Source organism: Sus scrofa, chromosome 1 (genome assembly GCF_054392235.1).
Source record: "Sus scrofa isolate SSC_HxYL_T2T_F1_AM1 chromosome 1, Sscrofa_HxYL_maternal_Yorkshire_Landrace_v2.0, whole genome shotgun sequence".
NCBI classification, from domain to species: Eukaryota; Metazoa; Chordata; class Mammalia; order Artiodactyla; family Suidae; genus Sus; species Sus scrofa.
The window spans coordinates 41655800-41669692 of NC_139383.1; the positions used below are offsets into that span (position 1 = coordinate 41655800).

General features: G+C 34.9%; 1 protein-coding gene and 1 long non-coding RNA gene across 27 annotated transcripts in view; one reads left to right on the forward strand and one right to left on the reverse strand.

Moving 5' to 3' along the window:
* LOC106506546 (uncharacterized) overlaps positions 1–13893 on the reverse strand; it is a 1093182-nt gene that overhangs the window by 386540 nt on the left and 692749 nt on the right. The gene's annotated exons all lie outside the window — the stretch shown is intronic.
* The window catches only part of LOC106507559 (uncharacterized), a 295098-nt gene that overhangs the window by 156061 nt on the left and 125144 nt on the right, over positions 1–13893 (forward strand). For 8 of the 24 annotated variants that reach the window (XR_014839943.1, XR_014839953.1, XR_014839960.1 and 5 more), the window contains one exon: positions 2961–3018. The exons of the other annotated variants lie outside the window; for them this stretch is intronic. The gene's annotated coding sequence lies outside the window, so the exon portion shown is untranslated. The remainder of the gene's footprint in view (positions 1–2960; positions 3019–13893) is intronic. 24 annotated transcript variants of the gene reach the window in all.

Sequence of the window (13893 nt, forward strand, 5' to 3'; positions counted from 1 at the left end):
ATATTCATAATGTATTTACAATATTTGAAGATCAATATATAGACAGACAGATATATAAAGAACATAAATATAATTTATATAATAAATATGCAAACTTTTGAAAAGTGAAAGGGAGATGTGGCCTGAAGAAGCCAATAACTCAAAAATTCAGTTTTTGAAGACATTTCTCTCATTTTAATGCTGAGAAAAGGTTAAGTGCAGCACTATGTTTTATCTAAAATTTTTAAGGCATTCATCAGAAATCTCTGCAAACCTGTTAATTGAGCTCATGCACTTCTTTTTTTGTGTGTTTATGCCTCAAACTCTAAACATTTTTCTGGCCATCTAGAAGCATATCTTCTCCCCTGGTCACAGTGGTCTCACATCGATGACCAAAGCAGCTGGATATGATCTCCATTCATCTGTTTTTTCCTGTTTACCATGTCCATTTAATAGCACAGCAAGCATGCCAATTTTCATGCTAGGTTAGTCTTCTCAAAATCCATTCCTTTCTATATTATATAGATTTTGGAATCCAATTGCCTAAAATATTTTTGTATCATCTGCAACAAAATAACTGACTGCTTTCCTGGGTGTATACAAATCAACACGTCATCTTGATTTTATGTTTTTTTTTTCTTTTTTTTTTTATTTTCCCACTGTATAGCAAGGGGGTCAGGTTATCCTTACATGTATACATTACAATTACAGCTTTTCCCCCACCCTTTCTTCTGTTGCAACATGAGTATCTAGACATAGTTCTCAATGCTATTCAGCAGGATCTCCTTGTAAATCTATTCTAAGTTTTGTCTGATAAGCCCAAGCTCCCAATCCCTCCCACTCCCTCCCCCTTGTTTTTAAAAAGTAAAAGATTCTATATCCAGGGAAATATTAGCTGACTTCTGCATATAACTTGAGAACTAATTGAATTATCATCATAATTACAAAAACGTTAATATTTAAGTTCTGTTTGCTACCTAAGGATATTTTACCTTAATTCATTTGTACAGTTGCCTTTTTGTTGTAACATATAGAAAAGTTAAAAAAAAAGGACATTTTTATTATTTGCAATGCCATTTTATTGAACCATTCAACAAATACTTATTGATTATCTCTATTCCCACTGAAAGTCTGTTTTAGTTTCTGTTGTCAGGCTTTTTTTTTTTGCTTATCTCCAGGCTGATGGATATGCTTAAGGGGAGGATCATGCTCATTTTCATCTGTGCCTTGATTTCAGAGAGATAATGGTTGAGCCTTGATGAAAGACATGAATCTTCAGATTTGAGAAAACAATTCCTTGCAATGGGATTAAAAATAAATAGATTCACCCCTAGTATAGTCTGTGCTCCTAACACCAAGTTAACACATTACAATCAAATATGAAGGAAATACAAGTTACTAACAAACAGAAAACAATTAGACTTACAAGTAACCACAAAATAAGAATAACCAGGGGTTCTCTTATGGCACAGTAGGTTATGGATTCAGCATTGTCACTGCAGTGGCTTGAGTCTCTATTGTGGCATGGGTTTGATCCCTGGCCCAGGAACTTCCACATGCTGTAGACATAGTTATAATAATAATAATAATAATAACCACATTAATATAATAACAACAACAACAATAATAATTGCTAGCAGCAATAACATTAACTCTCAGAAGACACTGGGTTTATATCCTAAAAGCACTGTGGAAAAATATCTAATCTAAAAATCACATATGATATATCCCAAAATTATTCAAAAATGAAGATAGAGTTAAGGTATTTAAATAAGTAAAACACCAGGCAAATTAACAATCACAACTCACTAATAAATAAATAATATAGAATATACTTTAGAGGAAAAAAAGGAACAGGAAAACTGGGATATAAAAAGGAATGTTGAGCAAAGTTGATAAACATTTCAGTAGATTTAAATAAGGATATTTTTGAATAATACAATCATAATTATGACTACTTCTGAAGTTACAAAAGCAAAGTGAAATGAGAATACTGATAGCAAAAAGTCTAGGATGGTGATTGGAATTAAAGTATTTTGAGATTTGTTACTCTAGAGGGGGTTTACTCTAGAGGGGTTTGAATTATTAAGTGTTTTATATAAATATATAAATATTAGGTATTCAAGTATTAAGTGCTTTATATATATATATATAAAAAAGTGTATAAATGTTTTATATAAAATATATATATATATATATATATATATAGAGAGAGAGAGAGAGAGAGAGAGAGAGAAGTCTTCAGGTAGGATTTTTAACTTCTACATCAGAAGTAGGACAAAAAGGAAAAGAAAAAAGAGAAAAAGAAAATGACTTGTAAAACACAACATAAGATGGTAGATTATGTGGATGTATTTAATGGTTTTCATAGCAAATCACACAGATCATTTACCACTTAAGCCACAGATTGAGAGAAAATAATTCACTTGTATGTAATTTAAAATAGATATACCAGAAGTATAATAAATCCAAAAGATTGATAAATGACTAGAACAATAGTCTAGCCTCTATCCACTCCTCTTGACCTTGCCTCTTAGTGTTCCTTTCCCCGCCTTAAGCTCCAGCCACATGAAGCTCCTTCATTTTTTTTTTAATTTTATTTTTTCCTGCTGTGCAGCATGGGGATCAAGTTATTTTTACATGTATACGTTTTTCCCCCACCGTTTTTTCTGTTGCAATATGAGTATCTAGACATAGTTCTCAATGCTACTCTCAAAAATAGCAGATCTTCCCTTTTAACATCTTTCATTGGAATATTCTTTCTCTAGAACTTCTTAAAATTGAGTTCAGCTCTAATGTCCACCAAATAGTAGATACAGGGTGCCAGCGTCTTTGTGGTTCTTAAAGTGACCTTCATTCTTCCTAACTGGAGTAGATTCCTTGGCATAAATGCTCTTTATTTTCTTTATAGAATTTATTAGAATCTGTAATCTTCTTAAATATTAACTCATTTACTAGCTTATTGCTTGTTTTTACCCCAGGTCATCTTTAGGATGGACCTTTGTCTTATTCATTGCTGAATACCCAGAATCTGAAAAGGTACTTTTTAAAGCCAATTACTAAATATTAGAGTGTAATTAGAGAATATATTCTGTTACCTTAAATAATGACACCTTCCCTAAACCTAAGAGAGAAATGCCAAGTGAATCACTCAAAGAGGGCATGCAAGTAGGGGCATTATTGCCAGGCAGATAACTGCTTTAATACTGGGATTTTTCTCCAATCTTTATCAAAATATAGTTGATATGTATCATATGTAATTATAAGCTGTATGATGTAATGATTTAATTCATGTCTATATTGCAAAATTATTACTATAACAAGCTTAGTTAATGACTTCATCACCTCATAATTATATTGTGTGTGTGTGTGTGGTGATAACATATAAGATCAACTCTCTTAGTGATCATCAGGTATTATGTCAAGTATTACAGTATTGTTAACTGCAGTTACCATGCTGAATACTAATCTTCAAATTTATTTATCTTATAACTGGAAATCTATACCTTTTGACAAATCTATTTCTCCTATACTTTAGCTTCTAGTAAACACCATTCTACTCTTTATTTCAATGAGTTTGGCTTTTTTACGTTCCACATATAAGTGAGAATGTATAATATTTAATCTTTCTGTATGATGACTTAATTTACTTAGCACAGTGCCCTTTCCATGTCGTCAAAAAAAGCAGGTCTTTCCATGTCGTCAAAAAAAGCAGGGTTTTCTTTATGGTTGAATAATCTTCCACTGTTTATATGTGTATAATCGCTTGTAAGTTTAACACATTCCTCCCCTCTGCCTTACTCAGTGTCTCCAACTTTTCACTAGACATGTCTTCAACATGTCTATATTTTACCCTCTTTTCATTATCCTCCTCTACAGAGAAGTACAGTTTGCATCTCTGGTAAAATCTCATTTCTTATTTTAATCGGTTCAGTGATTATGTATAGTTGGCTTAAATGTTCCATTCTTCTCAGGGAATATAATACTGTATTGAATACTTTCCTTCACTTTAGAATGTAAGACACACCCAATCCTATTGCCCTGACAATGATTAACAACAACTTTGTAGCATTTCATTTGAAATATCCAGCCTGGAGGAAATCATTTTGAAATAATCAACTATTTAGTATACAATTTTCCTTTTCCAGCTCCTGTAGATGAAGTTTCAGTTTCAAAAAATTTCCCTAAATCACAGTTGCACAACTCTTTCCTAACTTGTTCATCTGCTTTGCCACTCTTCTCTTGCATACCTTCTGCTACTACAGATCAGCTCAATCCTGTTTCTTAGTTGCTAGCCAAGCATAATCTGCTTTTTCCTGGTATATCTTCATTTGTAATTAACTTGCATAAGATAGGTTATAGAGACAGGAGAATTTATAACAATTGAGAAATTTTCTTTTATTTTTTTCACAGAGAAAAACAACTAAAGGGCCCTGGGTCTACTTGGTGTGTGATGGATTATTTGAGTTAATCAAGGGCAGTTCATGACATTTTAATATAGTGAGCTCATGTCTTAAACTCTGATGTTAGAATAAATGCTAGGTCAGTAACAGCGGCCTTTGCATCAGGATGCTGAAGTGCTTTCACTGATATCTGAACTTTTCCAGACATGCTTTTGTAAAAGCATGTTTAGAGATACTGGGATCACATTATGATAATTATGTTAGTGTTGCACTTTTCAATAGAATGTGGAATGCCTGCTTATACTCCCACATAGATACTCTTTACAGCAAAACAATACAGTTTAATGAATTTTTAGTCCCAATTCATGGAAACACTAAATTATAATCAGCTAAAATAATACAGAAAATATAGCACTTTGAAAAGAAAACTAGTTTTTAACAACTGAGGAAATCTTCAGACACAATTATGGAACAAATGCTGTGATGAGAAAGTCGGCATTTATCTCAGGCTTCAGCTCTCCCAAGGATTTTTTTTTTTTTTTCCTTAATGTCAGTGACTTCTCTGGATTAGTGTCAAACAGTGTATTCAAGCATAATGAGAGCACAATTAAAAAAAAAGAAACTTAAATGTTACCTGAATAAAGGCTGAAAATGAGGAGATGATATAAATAATGGCTACCAGGAAGACTTTGTGTCAACAATATCAATATCTGAGTTGTCTGCCCATTACCACTAAATAATACTAAGTTGAATGCCCAATAAGAAAATGAGAAATAATGACCTCATAATGTTTAAATCACATAAAACCAAACAGAACTTTGTCTTCGGAGTTGAGACTTACTGTCTTGCTATCATTAATCATTTCTCACACACCATTATGAGCTCTTAGAGTTTGTGCCATTTAAGTGATTTAAGTTAGGCGGTTCTTCAATGAGAGAATACTCGAGCTATAATGAACTGTGATTTGTACTGTTTTTATACAAATACATAGTAAATTATGAAGTGATTTGGTCTCTCATGATCCTCTTAAGTCATCTATGAAGTCATGGGACCTTTTCAAGGGGTCTTCCTTTTTATGTTTGTTCTTTAAAAGCAAATATTGTCTGGAATATACTATTGCTCTTTTCTACCCTTCTATAATAATCTCGCTACCAAATTTCATACAAGGTCTTTGATTACTGTCCCTGTATCTATCTTACTTGAACCCTCTTTGGAGTAGTAGACTTCATTTCTGTACACCTTTAGGCTTTTTCACCTCCTCCTTTACCTCTTCCCTTTTTACCTCCACCGGTATATATTTCAAAATTATGAATTCAACTTGACCTCATTTTTTTTTCTATCCCTCCATATCTCACACCAGCTCCTGTTTGTCCCAGTTGTCCTATTTTAGTGAATGGCACCAACATTCATCCAGTTAATTGTCAACCTGGAAGTTATCCTGACTTTTCCCACAGATCCAATTAGTGACAAACTCTACAGCTTTTATCTCTTAACTCTCTCTAAATAACCTGTCCTTTTTCCATTGTCTTGGTCCAATTTTTTTATTCTCTGTCCCCTGCATTGCTGCAATTGAAGGGAAAACAAACTGTGCCAGTTCCTTTATTTATATATCAGACATTCATCAAGCCTCATGCTATTTCAGATTCTGAACAAAAGTCTGAGAATAGGAAACCAAACTTGTACCTATTATCAATACTAGAATTTTCTATGTGAAAACTAACTGGGATTTACTGCCCTTGCAGTATAAGCCAGACGCATTGCTACTTCATATCATTAATCATCACCATGATCTTACAAGGCTGGCATAATTATTAATCCCTTTCTAAAGGGAAATTAAATAACGTTCTCTCTTTCAGAGATAACATTCAAAACGTGTCTGTCTTTAATGCTTTTTTACTTTTCCACTACACCACTAAAGCTCAAATTGCAATGCTTTCCTGTGCCCTTGTACATTTGAATGGACCATTCAGCAGCCTGGAATACTTTCATCACATTGGTCACCTGATGACCATGATTTGTCCTCCAAATCTCAGCCTGTGTATTATGTGCTCCAGTTAGCCTTCTCTGATTGCACCAGGAAAATTACACACATTCTTCTAAGTGTGCCTTAGCAACTTGAGCTTGTCCCTAGAAAAGGACGTTATTACAATGCATTACAATTATGTTCATGTTTGTCTCACTCTCCATACTGTGTACTCTGGGGAGGCAGAGACATTTACTCATTTACCTATCTGCTAGGATGGAATAGATCCATAGTAAGTTATCCCAACAGAGTCTGAGCCAAGAAAGCTGTTCTAAATTGTACATGATCTGCTTTTGGCCACTCCATTGTGTCTTTCTGATCTTATTTCCTACCTCTCTTTCCTCAGCTAACTTAATCCAGTCACATTGGCCCTTTTCCTCTTCTTTAAACATACCAAATTCATTCCCACCTCCTTCATGGCAATTGGCTTTTCTCAGTGCCCAGAATATCCTTTCCCCAAATTTTTGTCATTAAAAAAATTATTTTATCGAAGTATAGTTGATTTACAGTGTTTGAAGTGAACAACAGAGTGATTCAGTTATATCTATATATCTATATCTATATATTATTTTTCAGATTCTTTTACATTATAGGTTATTGCAGGATATTGAATATAGTTCCCCATGCTACATAGCAAATCCTTGTTGTTTGTGTTTTATAGTAGAGTATATCTGTTAATCCCGATGTCTGAATTCATCCCTCAGAGCGTATTTTCTTTTATCACTCATTCAGATATGCTCACATGTCACCTTATCAGGAAAACTTCCCTGAAGACCCTAAATATTAAATTGCACTCATGCCTGTCTCTTTCATCCTTATCTGGATATAATTTTATACCTACAACTTATTATCATCTGGTATGTGGCATATTTATTTTTGACTTACTCTCTGCCTTCTTTAATGGAATGTAAACCCTATGAGGATAGGAAATTGCCTCTTTAGTGTACTTCTTACCTCCACAGTATAGACTAGAGCCTGGCATGTAGCAGGTCCTCAGTAATATTTGTTTAACAAATGTTGAATAAACATGCTTGATATTCCGACTGTGAACACAGATTCCATCAAACACAGTTTATATGGAGGGCTCCACTGCCTTCATCTGCTGATGTCATAGTGCCTTTACTTGTTGGTACTTCAGCATATGCTCTCTCTGATTCACCCAGCATCTGATAAGACTCCTCCAAGAGATAGGTACTCAGCTGTGTGGTCAAGTAAAACTTTTTGGTAAGACCAAATGTGTGCTTCTTACCATGGGTTAGGAAAACCAAGTTTTACTCAAAAAACTGACTTGATGGAAATTTCAGAGGAGGTGGAACATTAATAAATGCTTTTGAGGCAACAGCTGAAGAAGAGTAAGTCACACATCTCCCTCATGTTAACCCGATATCCCACCAGAAGTAGCACTAACTTGAGAGAAAGGAAATCTGGGGGAAGATTCTTGGGCCTTAACACTACCCTCTTGTCCTTGCTGATCTTCCTATAAAAATATTAGCCTCAGACAAGGATTCTAAAGCATTTACAAGTGCAAATATTCCATATTCCACAGCAGTGCTTTTAATTTTTATTTGTTCTTCTTTCATTTTTCTTCTTTCTTTTTACAGCCTCACCTGCAGTATATGAAAATTCCCAGGCTGGGGTAGAATTGGAGCTTCAGCTGCCAGAGTACACCATGGCCACAGCGATGCTAGGTCTGAGCCACATCTTTGACCCTTGCAACAATGCCAGCTCCTTAACCCACTGAGTGAGGCCAGGGATTGAACCCACATCCTCATGGAGACTATGTCAAGTTCTTAACCTGCTGAGCCACAACAGGAACTCCCCAAAGAAGTGCTATTTAAATATTTGTATATGACTAGAGCTTTGATAGGTTTTAATTAAAAAAACAAAACAACAAAAACACCTTTGTAACTCAAAACACTCTAGCATTTATAATTTGCAATCCCCAACTGATATGGTCATGTATAGCCATTGTACTTTTTGTTACATTTCAGCATATGTCTTATTTACTTCACTAAATTATAAACTCCAGATGGGAAAGATATGTGGTTTAAACCTCCTTGCCAGATGCCCTAAACACCAACAAATATAGTGACACAGTCCCTCATGCACCTATTCCCAGTTGCTTTCTAATAGTACTACTGGCATAAATGGGTGGTCTGAAGAGTTTATTAATATAGCCCAGGGCTTACAATAAATTTTAGTTTAGGAGAAGTTCATATATTACAATTTTACTTAAAGGAAATATTGATAGCAAAACTATTATTAATTCAGTCACCATTCTTACCTATTATATATAATTCTCACTTAACCTCATATCCTTCAATCTTTCCTCAGTTGGTTGTAAACAAATTTTGGTTATATAATTATTAAGAGTGAACATAATTAGAAGCCACTTTGTCACTTTCACAAAATAGCCTTTTCACTGATTTTTCTGGGAAAACAAACCCTATTTTGGACTGGCCCCAAATAAATATCTTGTGGTAAAAAATTTCCTCCTTTTTGAACAGAGTCTCACTCCATCCTAATCCATCTGTAGACCACTGATAATTATAAGCAATGATCATCAGTAAATTTCTTCACATCTTAGACAATATTCTGCATTGCTTACTGTAACACAGATTGGTCATCGAATAATGATTTTCATAATGCTCTTTCAACTGGCTTTGTTGGAACAACTAAAGAGATGAGTTACCACTTGGCACTATCATTTCATTCACCCTCCTATCTTAAGCACTGTATAGATGAGATCCATTTTTTTTTCCAGTTCTAAAATGCTGAGTGAGATAAAGAATGGCTGATAGAGCTTTCTTGAAATAAAACAAATGTAACACATGTGTCCTCTATAATGGATACAAAGGATATGGATTAAAAGCAAAGATGAATAGCCCACATCTATCACTCTATCTCAAATATATCTCCAGGTACAATGCAGTGTCATGATGGAAAGACTTCAGTTCAGGAGAGAGAAATGGCAGAGAAGGCAGGGAAAGTACTGGCCTATTGTCTGTGATAACTTCCCTTGAAGTCAAGTAGCACTCATATAAGGAGGCTTTCCTCTGAAACACAGCACCTTCCCTTTGCAGCCAGAGCTGGAGAGCACTGATCATGCTGGGTTGAAAAGCATTCACACTGGCTGCTCTCTTCAGACTCTTGAAAGTACTATTCGTTTTACTCCACAAGCAGTGAATTCCCTTGACTTGACTTTTAAAGAAAATGTGAATAGCTAAAAATGCATACGTACTGAAAAAAAAATGAATAAAACTAACTTGTCTTTTCTGACTTCAAAAGATCGTTTTACTTGGCATAAAACAAATGCCTTGGAAGTTTATTTTGTTTGTCAAGGATGGATGCAGTTTTAAATGTTTTGAAACAGCTGTTTCCATCTTCCTTCTTTAAAAAAACAAAAAAGTTTAATCATGGAGGCCTGATACCACAGAAGCAACCAGGCGGGAGTTACCATCGCTCCTGGCCTCCTCTCTGTTGTAGAGCATACCTGTAAGCACTGGATGATCTGTGAGAGGCTTGAAATAAAGGTTTGAGTTGCTTGAAATAAAGGTAGATGGACTTTTCTAATTCCTTGTTCACCACTACTCAGTTCCCTACAGTGGATCTAGAAATTTACATTATATGGAACAAGTTTCATGGACCTTTAGGCAAAAGTCAGGAGATCTGGAAATATGCCCTGTATTTTACGGTCTTGCTGACAATTCTTTGTATACTGTTAGATTTTTAGGAGGTATTCTCTACCCTAATGACTACTTTCTATCCACAATAAGTATCATATTTTAAATATATGGAAAAATAGGATCACAAAGTAAAAACACAATAAAAATAACAAATGTTCTATAAACAACAGTGACATATCAAGAGTGAGGACATGAGGCTGGTCTACCACAGTGTAAACAGTAAGGGAATGGGTTGAATGTAGAGAATTTTAAAACAATAATAAAATGGACTGAAAGTAGTATTTTAAAATTATTAGCTTTTATGAACAGTTCTAAACTATATCCATGATAAAATCCTTGTCCTTCCAGAATTTTGTTGTTGATTGTGGTTTAAGTTCTAAGCAATTGCCCACACCCACCCAGAACAGATAGTTCCCATAGCCCCACCCTGCCAAAGCACTAGATAAAGGATTGAGTTATTAAAGTTACTCTTACTTTTCAACTTTTGAATTTTGAGTTATCAAGGTCTGTGCCTTTGAAACTTTAATGTGCTTAGAATTATCTGCTGTTTTGATATGCAATTTATGATTTAGTTGGACAAGGTGGGAACAAGATTCTGTATTTCTTCTATTTTTCTTTCTTTTTTCTTTTTTTCTTTTTTTTTGACTCTGCCCCCAGCATGTGACAGTTTTCAGGCCAGGGACTGAACCCATGCCACAGCAGTGACCTGAGCCCACTGCAATGACAGTGCTGGATCCTTAACCCACTGCACCACAAGGGAACTCCAAGATTCTGTAATTCTAACAAGCCTACTGCTGATGTTGCTGCAGCTGCAGCATTCCATGTACCACAGTTTATGTAAGCCATGCCCTGGAAAACATTCACTAAAAACATTAGTGGAACAAACATTTAAGGCTTTCAAAAAGAAATGGAAAAAAAAAGTACCAATATTTTCACAGTTCCTTAACTTTATGAATGAAAATGTATGTTATCTTATTACTAGTTCTTTCAAAACCTGTATGCTAATCTAGATTTTGCATTTGATTGCATTGATATTTGAAATTTTCCCCAGCTTTTATATATATATATATATATATATATATAAATTACATATATATAGAGAGAGAGACAGAAGGAACAGAAGAGACAAAGACATATTTAGGACTTACTCTCTTGCAAATTCCAAGTGTACAACACTATATTGTTAATTATAGTCACTGTGTAGTACATTAGATTCTCAGAGGTATTCATGGTATTACTGAGGCTGTATATATCCTCTGACCAATTTTCCATTTCCCCCATCTTCCAGCCCCTGTTAACTGCCAATCTACTCTGTTTCTGTAAGCTCACCATTTTAGATTCCACATATAAATGTAATCATATAGTATTTGTCTTTCTCTGCCTGACTTACCTCACTGAGCATAATGATTTCAAGGTCCACCTACGTCTTCACAAATGGCAGAATTCCCTTTTTTATAGCTGAATAATTGTTTTATATATATATATTATATATATATAATGTCATATTTTCTTTATTCATTATATATCAATGGACACTTAGATTCTCAGGTTGCTTCCATATCTTGGCTATTGTGAATAATGCTAAAATGAACATGGGAGTACAGATATATCTTTGAGATGCTGTTTTTATTTCCTTAAGAAGTATAACTCAAGTGAGAGTGATGGATCATATGGTATTTCTAGTTAGAGTTTTAAAGGAGCCTCCATACTGTTTTCTGTAATAGCCACATCAGTTTACCTTCCCACCAACACTGCACAAAGTATTTTCTCTACATTCTCATCATTCTCTCTCTCTCTCTTTTTTTTTTTTTTTTCGTAATAGCCATTCTGAAGCAATATACCATTCTGACTTTGATTTACATTTCTCTCACAATTAATGATGTTGAACATCTTTTCATGTGCCTATTGGCCATCTCTCTGTCTGCTTTAGAAAAAAATGTCTATTCATATTCTCTACCCATTTTTTAAAAAATTTCTTTCCCACTGTACAGCATAGGGACCAAGTTACTCTCACATACATACATTTTATCCCCACCCTTTGTTCTGCTGCAATATGAGTATCTAGACATAGTTCTCAATGCTACTCAGCAGGATCTCCTTGTAAATCTATTCTAAGTTGTGTCTGATAACTCCAAGCTCCCGATCCCTCCCACTCCCTCCCTTTCCCATCAGGCAGCCACAAGTCTATTTTCTAAGTCCACGATTTTCTTTTCTGTGGAGATGTTCATTTGTGCTGTATATTAAATTCCAGTTATAAGTGATATCATATGGTATTTGTCTTTGTCTTTCTGACTCATTTTACTTAGTATGAGATTCTCTAGTTCCATCCATGTTGCTGCAAATGGCATTATTTAGTTCTTTTTTTATGGCTGAGTAGTAATTCCATTGTGTATATATACCACATCTTCCGAATCCAGTCATCTGCTGATGGACATTTAGGTTGTTTCCCTGTCTTGGCTATTGTGAATAGTGCTGCAATGAACATGTGGGTGCATGTGTCTCTTTTAAGTAGAGTTTTGTCTGGACAGATGCCCAAGAGTGGGACTGCAGGGTCATATGGAAGTTCTCTGTATAGATTTCTAAGGTATCTCCAAACTGTTCTCCATAATGGTGGTACCATTTTACATTCCCACCAGCAGTGCAGGAGGGTTCCCTTTTCTTCACAGCCCCTCCAGCACTTGTTATTTGTGGATTTATTAATGATGGCTATTCTGACTGGTGTGAGGTGGTATCTCATGGTAGTTTTGATTTGCATTTCTCTTATAATCAGAGATGTTGAGCATTTTTTCATATATTTGCAGACCATCTGTATATCTTCCTTGGAGAAATGTCTATTCAGGTCTTTTGCCCATTTTCCATTGGTTGATTGGCTTTTTTTGCTGTTGAGTTGTATAAGTTGCTTGCATATTCTAGAGATTAAGCCCTTGTCCTTTGCATCATTTGAAACTATTTTCTCCCATTCTGTAAGTTGTCTTCTGGTTTTCTTTTTGGTTTCCTTTGCTGTGCAAAAGCTTTTCAGTTTGATTAGGTCCCATTGGTTTATTTTTGCTTTTATTTCTGGGAGACTGACCTGAGAAAATATTCACGAGGTTGATGTCAGAGAGTGTTTTGCCTATGTTCTCTTCTAGGAGTCTGATGGTGTCCTGTCTTATATTTACGTCTTTCAGCCATTTTGAGTTTCTTTTTGTGCATGGTGTGAGGGTGTGTTCTAGTTTCATTGCTTTGCATGCAGCTGTCCAGGTTTCCCAGCAATGCTTGCTGAATAGACTTTCCTTTTCCCATTTTATGTTCTTGCCTCCCTTGTCAAAGATGAATTGACCATAGGTGTCAGGGTTTATTTCTGGGTTCTCTATTCTGTTCCATTGGTCTGTGTGTCTGTTTTGATACCAGTACCACACTGTTTTGATGACTGTGGCTTTGTAATATTTTTGAAGGCTGGGAGAGTGATGCCTCCTGCCTGTTTTTTTTTTTTTTCTGCTTGGTTTTTGTTTCTCGGGATTGTGTTGGTGATTCTGTCTTTTGTTGTTCCATATAAAGTTGTGGATTGTTTGTTCTAGTTCTGTGAAAATGTCATGGGTGATTTGATAGGGATTGCATTGAATCTGTGGATTGCTTTGGATAGTATGGCCATTTTTACAACGTTGATTTTTCCAATCCATGAACTTGGAATATCTTTCCACTTCTTTACATCTTCTTTGATTTCTTTGATTAAAGTTTTATAGTTCTCAGCATATAAGTCCTTTACCTCCTTGGTCAGGTGTATTCTGAGGTATTTGATTTTTTGAGGTGTAATTTTAAAAGG